The sequence below is a fragment of the Nicotiana sylvestris genome, chromosome 1 (assembly GCF_000393655.2).
Source record: "Nicotiana sylvestris chromosome 1, ASM39365v2, whole genome shotgun sequence".
Lineage (NCBI taxonomy): Eukaryota > Viridiplantae > Streptophyta > Magnoliopsida > Solanales > Solanaceae > Nicotiana > Nicotiana sylvestris.
In genome coordinates, this window is record NC_091057.1 from 83,249,648 (window position 1) to 83,258,486 (window position 8,839).

Genomic DNA, 8,839 nt, shown 5'->3' on the forward strand with positions numbered 1-8,839 from the left:
TTCAAATTGTACCGTGATATGGAATTCTCGGTTATGATTCAACCCTTCAGGCGGTAGTTCATCCTCAAGGAAGATTATCTTATGACTTTCCAGCACCTGCCCTACCATTTTGGCCATCTCTCCGCAGGTGATATTGTTGGGTATGTAAACTTCACTTAACACCTTCATCAAATAATTCTTATGTGCCTCTAAATTTTGCAACGACGACAGGATGGATATCTAGGCGGGGGTTTTGTTCAAATGATCAACGACGGAGTATTCCCTCGCCTGTACTTTCCTCCAAAGGTCATCTGGCCTTGTTTCAATGACAGGTTGCTTGGTAGTGGCATCCTTACTTGGTCCTCCCAAGTGTTCAGGTGTATAGACCCTTTCGGTCCTGGTCATTTCTTGAGCAGCATCAGATTCTTCCATCTTTACCTTCCCTTTTCTCCTAGCTTCGGCAATGTAATCCCAGGGTATTGCTTTTGAATCAAAAGGAGGTGTGGTTGATACTGTCACTATGAAAGGTGTGGCCACTTCTACTTCAAATGGAACAGGGGTGGTCGCAGGTGGAGCTACCTCTACCTCAAATGGAACTGATGTAGCTACCTCAACTTCGACTAGTGACTGAGTCTGTACTACAATAGGAGTAAGTATGTCTGCTGGTTTAAAGTCATCGTCTTCTCGAATAAGCTCAATTGACCCCTCAGGATCCCATTTTTCATCTATCTCTATCACATGTATTCTACCACCCCTATGATCCGGGAGTGTATTGTTGCGGACATTGGGTGCAGCTTCTTTTGCCTGTATGACCTTGTTGTCAATCAGTGTCTGGATTTTATTTTTCAATGTTCGGCATGCGTCAATGGTGTACCCCTTTATACCTGAATGGTATGCACAGGTTTTGTTTGGGTTGACCCATTGGGGTGGGTTCTCCACTACCACAACGGGAAAAGGAGTGATGTAACCAGCAGCCTTCAACCTTTCGTACAACTGGTCGATGGGTTCAGCAATAGCGGTGTATTGTCTAGGTGGTTTGCGGTCAAAATTGGGTCGTGGTCTTGGATAATTTCGGTGAGTTAGAGGTGACTGAAAATGAGATGGTTGGGAATTATAGGTGTGATAGACAGTGGTCGGTTGAGAATATCTGGGAGATGAGGGTTGATATGTTTGTGGAGGTGCTTGGTATGTGAGTGGATATTTTGGGCCTCCAGCCACCATTAGTGCCCCAAAGTCTTTCTTTTTCGATACGCCGCTTGATTTTAGTGCTTTGTTTTTGACTTGTAGTGCCTCAAAGTTTGTTACCATCCCCTTTTTGATGCCTTCTTCGATCCTTTCACCAAATTTGATGATATCAGAGAATTTATGGTTTTCAATAACCATCAACCTTTCATAATATTGCGGATCATGTGCTCTGACGAAGAATTTGTTCATTTTCTCTTCGTCCAATGCTGGCCTGACCTTGGCCACTTTCGACCTCCATCGAGTAGTATACTCGCGGAAAGTCTCAGTGGTATTCTTCATGAGGTTCTGAATGTAGAAAACATCTGGTGCATTTTCCGTGTTGAACCTGAATTGGTCCATGAAATCAGACTCCATACTTACCTAGTTGGACCATTTCTTAGGATCCTGGCTGATGTACCAGGACAAAGCATCTCCCGTAAGACTCCTCATGAAAAGCTTCATCTGGATCTTTTCATCCTTTTCGACCCCGACGAGTTTGTCACAATAGGTCCTTAAATGAACCCTGGGATCACCTATGCCGTCAAACATCTCGAACTTGGGAGGTTTGTAACCCTCCGGCAGTTCTACATCTGGTTGTATGCATAGGTCCTCATAATTCAAACCTTTTATCCCTTTGCTTCCTTTGACACCCTGAACCCCGACTTGCCAATTTCTTGAGTTCCTTAGCCATGTTTTTTATGAGCAGGTCCTTCTCAGCAGATTATGGTGTATAGGAGGTTGGTTGAGTAGATTGAGGTAAGGTTTCCACATATATAGGGTTGTTTTGGTGAGTACCATGAACCTAGGTGTAGTGGTGGTCATTGGTTGAGTTTTGAGGATCGGGAATGGGTTGTGGTGTGTTCTATGGAGTTTGATAAGTAGCGGTTGGTGGATACTAGACTGGTTGATGATAGTGTTGTGGTGGAGTTGCTATCGGTAAGGGATTGAGGTTTTGAGGTGGAGTTGCATACTGATGCGGTGCATGAGTGTTTTGTGGATGATGGTATGGTGTGTTTTGGGGAGGCGCTGGGTTTTTGGTATTTTATTGGTTGACATCGGGGACGCTCAGGGTGAGGGATAGATTTGCTAAGTTGCAGACTTGCTCAAGTTCTCCCTGTAACTCTAATATCTTTTGTTCCAGTCGTAAGACCAAATCATTTGGTGCTGGAGTACTCCGACGGCTGAAGTTTCTGCATTCACCTCATTTTCCTTTTGAATACCACTTAAGTCGTCCATTTTAGCTTTCCCTCTGTTCTTTGTGTTACTTGGAGGATGAGGAGGTAGAGGGACTCTAGATCTGGTATGATATACTGATAATGCCAGTATGTGTGAACCAACATTAGGGGATGAGAATAAAGAATAAAGAAAAACAAAAGGTAAATAAGTCAGTAAGGGTTCCAAAATGTTTGCAGTATTTAAACACGTATTGCGGGAATGTAAATTTGCGTCCTAGTTTGAGAGCCTCCTTGTGCTCGAGGTAGGCCTAGCGACAAATAGATTTGGAGAAATTCAGTGCCAATAATTGCCTCATTTCATTAATTTAAAAATAAACGACCCAAACGACACTAAATAAGATAATGTTGCTAATGGAACTTGGCCTTATTATATTTAAAAGAAAGGCAAGTAAATCTAATCTACTTGGTCCCAGAAGGACCCTCTCCAGATCGGATGTTGTTGTCGATCAACTCTCCCAGCTCGTGCAGGTTCAGCAGTAAGAATGCCCTTGCCAAATGCCCTCCTTCATTTCCCTCAGCGTTCTGGCAGTCAGTGACTCTCTTTCTTATCTTTCACTCCAATTCCATCAAACTGTACTCCAAATATTCCAGCCTTTCGCTGGATTTAATAGCCCTCTCCTTCCACTCATTAATCATTTCCATATCGGCCTTATGTTGTGCCATATGCTTAGCTTTAGACTCTCGAACTCTTTTGCGCAACTTGATATACTTCACCTCTGTTTCGGCAAACTCATCTATGACCCTATTTCCTGGACCAACCCTTGGCTCAAAGATTCCTGATAGATTATCATCCAACCATGAGGGGTAAAAGTATGAATGACCCACATGATATTAGTCCGGTTCGATGGTATGCTTCTCCACAATAATCTTCAAAGTCCACATATATTGTGCTTCATTCTTATATGGGATAGCGTCACCCTAGAAATCAGCTATGAAGTAACTCATTTTAGCGATCAGTGGTATGACCTATCTCCTGCCTGCCTGTCTCATAACCCTGAAGGGAGAATAAGGGTATATTCCCCTTAACCCAATCAACACCAAATGTGGGATGTCTCTGGATCTGATGATGAACTCGTCGGCGGGGAACCACTCGAACATCCATTGACCCTGGTCCTCAGTCAACTTGTTGAAGAACTTCACCCATCCTATAGCATCCTTAGGTTGAGCAAACATGTCCGGAATGTAAGTCATTCTCTTAGGGTGATGGAAGGGTATGTGGTCATTCCACGACCTTCGTGGAAACTCTTGGCGGTATTGACCCCTTTGGAGATGTTCTAACAGCCAAACTTGTAACAGCAAATTGCAACCCTCAAAGAATCTGGATCCCTTCTGACAGCGTTCCAAGGTCCGGTACATATCCTCAATGATCATAGGGACAATAGTATATGTCTGCCCCTCGATCATGTCCATCAAAGTTTTGGCTACCATGGCCAGCTTAGTCACTACAACAAAAAAGGCTTTTAGCGACAAAATATAATCTCTTTAGTGGCAATAAAAATAGCCACAAAATCTTTTACCGGTAATTAATCATTTGCCATTGAATCCACCGTCGTTAAAGGCTTTAGCGGAAATAAATAGGAGTGCTGGTAAAGCACCAAATTATTGTCGCTAAAGGTCTAACAACTAGTGGCAATTATATGCCTACAATTAAAATAACCACTAAAAGTGGTTAAGGAATATTTTAGTTCATACATTTAGGGGCAATCACAATTATCGGTAAAGACGAACTTAATTGTCGGTAGTGGTAACATATTTTAGTGGCAACTAAATCTGCATTATTTTTGCATTTAATAAATTTTATTTATGGTTAACAAATATTCAATTTATTGGAGGTAAAAATTTGACTTTTCTAACAGCATTTGCTACAGCCTGAAATGATAAAATAAATACTATACTTTTATTCATTCTAACAGAATGACAATATTCACTCTACAAAATAATATTAATTACATATACAAACAAAAATGACAAATTCATAGCTTTTACAGTGTCAACACCAAAAAAGAAGTACACAGCTTGAATGAGCAAATTAATCCAATCTCTCTTCACCTGCTTTGTGACCCTACTTGCTTTCCTGACCACTTTTCGAATTCAATCTCTCTACACCAGTAGAAAAAAGTGTACCTTAATATACAGAAGAAAGCGTAAACTTTATTAAATCTAGTTCATTATGTCTTGAGAACAAATTCACAAATTTGATAGCCTCTGATTCTGTTCATCAGGTTTATCATCTCTTACCTCCAGTTCAAAATATAATTCAGGCAGTGTTCCAATGCTCCAAGAACTTGTCTGACTAGCCTATCAAAGTGTATCAATATTGGATTTATATTTGTGCCTATCCCAATGAGACTACATCAACAGATTTATGGCAATAATTTTTTATAATCTAGAAAAAATTCACTACACAATTTAAGTTAGTAGATTATTAATTTGACTCCTAGAATTCTCCAAACAACTAAAGTAAACACACGAAACATTTTAGAGCCACTTAAAAGAACTCATTGAAACATCAAAGAAGAGGCAGTAGCTTGTGATTTATATCCTCACAAACATATAACGATGTGAAAATTAAATCTACTTAACTCCACTGAGTCAAACTTTTGATTTTTCTTCTAGGCATTGAAAACTACATGGAAGTTTTAACAATAGAAGGTTATAATAGATGTTAAGATTAAATCTGAAAAGCCACCGTATGAGTTTAAAGCCTAACTATTATATACTATTAACAAGCTCTAACAGAAAAGAATCAGAAATAGAGCAGGTAACTACACTGCCAACTTTTTGAAAAAATTTACACATAAACTCCATTGTTCAGCACAATAACAATACCCAATTTCGAGATTTATATTCCTAAGTGGCACATTGCAACAAAATATACTAATCAGTAAGCTTTGTTCCAACTCAGAAAATTTTAATATATGTAGCATTTAAATCTGCTTAGCATGTTAATTTTTTATAAGCATATAATTCCTTTTTCTTTTTAGTAATTTTGATATGTTTATCGACAAAACAAACACAAAGAAGTATATTTTAGAGTTTACAAATACTAGAATTCAAATAACTTAGCATGAAAGGTGCAACTCTCAACAAACATATGATGTATAACTCCAGTTATTCATTCCAAATGACTTAGAATTTGTACTAAAGCTTAGTAATCGATTCAGAAAAGACTAGTACTTGAACACTTGGTTTGGACTGTTCACCCTTCGAAAAATGCAAACACCATAAAATAATCATCTCATGCCAAGAATGTAGACGCGCAGAACTATTTTCTTTTACCTCTTTTTTCAAAATAAAAGAAAAACATGTAACTTTGGAAATGAAATAGCTAGAACAGCAATAACAACAACAACAACAATTCAGTGAGATCCCACTGTTGGGGTCTGGGAAGGGTAGTGTGTACGCAGACCTTACCCCTACCCCGAGGGATAGAGGGACTGCTTTCGAAAGACCCTCAGCTCAAGAAGACGAAAAAATACAATATATCAGTACCATCGCCCATAGAAAAAAATAATGGTATCACAAGAACAAAGAAATAGCTATAAGTGGAAATAAAATGAATGTCAAAAAATGAAATCTAATGTAAACTAAAATTGGTATACCTTCCATCAATAACTTACACCAACAGTTTAAAGATAATAAAATTGGAAAAATATCTTCTATCTCAATAGAACTGATACGTACAGTGATGCATCAGTTAACTTGCTTTAATAGTTTGGACATATGATGCTTAATAATTTGGCTTGATAGATGATGAATATTAATATTGCGCATAGAAGATACCAATTAAATTGTTTAATAAGAAAAAAGGTACTATGACACGAAAATAAGAATCCAAGTTTATTACGGCATAACACATTAGATACTTGCATGTATATATATATATATATATATATATATATATATATATATATATATATATATATATATCTTGAAAGTTTAGTCGCATGCACATAAATAGAACAAGGTGGATAGAACATTTTAGTTTTCGATTATAAGAACAATCTGTCAGTAAAAAATAGAGTAATAAGGTTTCAGCCTTCAATATTTAAGAACTTCATACGAAATTCACTTCTAATTCTTCCCTCTATGAGACAACTTGGGAATATAACCAAGAATGTTTCAACTCAAAATAAGGTAAACATTTAATTAACATGAATAAGTAAGTGAAGCAAATTTAGTCCGTAAACAATTCACATCTAACGAATAATATAATGAACTGTTTAAATAACTTAAAAACATATTGGATAGACAATGTTCTCTCATACATAAATCAATTCATGTTACTGCAAATGATTGAACATCTTTTATCAGATGCATAACATTATTATATCAAGAACAAGTTCTCAATACAAAGACATAATAAAGAACTAGAAATGTAATTCAAAAGAAATCAGCTACTATATTTTCTATAATCTCAATTATCAACAGAAAGTGGAAATTTACTTTAATAGAGTATGGGACAAGACAACACAATGTAAAGACATAAGAAACATCCCAATATTGTGAACTCTCCTGCACTTATTATAAATAAAATATTAGTAATTAAATTATACTCACTACAATCAGTTTAAATGCATATCAATTTGATTTTACATAAAATGTGTCTGCCTTCAACAGAACGTGAGAAACATACCCATATTGCAATTCTAATTACCAAATGAAATCTCCATTTTTTCACAAGACCCAATTCACCAGAATGCACCTTAAATTTTACTTTCTTTTTCACAATTCCGCATAAAAATTATGGATCAAACTTAGGTTAAGTCTACATTGAACCTTTCCAATAGAGATTCTTGAGAGAAAAAAACTGATATTTAATGAGGCCTACCATCAAAGGAAGAAGAAACAAATAAGGTCGAAAGTACAGAGAAATGAACAAAAAAGCCGACTAGCAGAGAAACCCTAGTTCTTCAGGATCGATCAAATCTGTATTTAATCTAATCGGCATAAGGACCTAAAGAAGGAACACCTTCTACCGCGCTCACTACCAATACAAAATTAATATTTATGCATTTTTGCTTTGCATTTCACGAGCAGAGGGTCATCAAAATCAAAAAGAAAAAAATCGAGAGATTACCTGATGATGGTGGCCGGTGATGGTGAGAGAGATGAGTTAGGCGCTGACAACGATGATAGAAAGAGAGAGAGAGGGGTTTGCTCAATTTTACGGCTTGTTATAGCAGAGAAGATCTATTTGCAATTTGGAGGGAGGGAATATTTTACAACAAAAAGTGGGAGGGAGAATAAATTCAATGAAAATAGACTTAATATTTTAACCTTTACTGGCCATTACTTTGAATGGTTGGTAAAAGAACATGATTTCGTGACAAATACACAAATGCCGCTAATGTTTGTATTGAGAGAATTAAATTACCAGCAAGTAGCTAATTGCCACTAAATAATTATTGGTAAAAGACTTTTTGTGGTTGTGACTATGAATTCTATCCCCTTGGATTGGGAATACTAGCATGCCCAAGAAGCACACAATGAACACGAAGACCCTACGATCAACCCAGCCCAAGGAGGTGTTTGAGAATTCATCATCAAAAACACGGTAAGAGCTACTGTGGTCGTATCTTTCATAGAGGAAGTCAAAAGGTACGTAGGAGTTCTTTAGGAACTCCAAATCATCATTTTTCTTCAGCCCCATCATCTTAAGGAACTCTCTAACGGTGCGATTTTCAGGTGCTAACAGACCAGGGCTATCCCAAGGCAACCCAGAAAATCCTCCTATTTCTTCTAGGAGGGGAGTCATTTCTATATTCCCAAAGCGAAACACAGCCCTTTCCTTATCCCAAAATAGAGTGGCGACCTCGATCAACATTTTGTTTGGTTGAAGATCCAAAAGTGACGGCAAATTCCCTAAGACTCTTTTCACATGATTTTGGTTGCTTGAGGGAAGATCCCTCCTCCAATCTAGCAAAAGTGGAGGTATGCTACCGACCATACCAAATCTGGGGACTTCGTGCCCCTTTTTTCTGTGAAACAAAAGATAGTTAGGCCATTTCCCCCTCCAGATTCATCTATTTATAAAGCAATGATTAGCATATTGGTACTTATTTCTCAAAATTAATGCACACAATCGTGATTGCGTCCGTTGGAATTATGGAAAACCCGATGGGCTTTTGGGTGAGGTTTGTCTTAAAGGGTCATTATGTGGACAACATATTAACCCGACTAGATTTTACCATGATGCATGCACAATTAATCATAGTAAGGTTACTATAGAGGTCTAGACTGGGACCCTCAAGCGGACAAATTGAGAGGGAAAGGCACGAAAACATCGAACGCACCACTGATCGACTAGTTTTACCACAAATACGCCTTTCTGAATTTAAAAGGGTGATATATGAGAAGAGCGCAAACACTCATCAAGCGTTGCTATACTATTGATTACG

General features: G+C 37.7%; 1 long non-coding RNA gene across 1 annotated transcript; it reads right to left on the reverse strand.

Annotated features, from left to right (window-relative positions):
* Positions 1-4,369: 4,369 nt before the first annotated feature.
* Positions 4,370-7,622, reverse strand: LOC104224496 (uncharacterized). Its single transcript, XR_011402722.1, has 3 exons — positions 7,519-7,622; positions 4,677-4,736; positions 4,370-4,562 (listed from the first exon to the last, which is right to left on the reverse strand). It is a non-coding gene; the product is annotated as an uncharacterized lncRNA (long non-coding RNA).
* Positions 7,623-8,839: the final 1,217 nt, after the last annotated feature.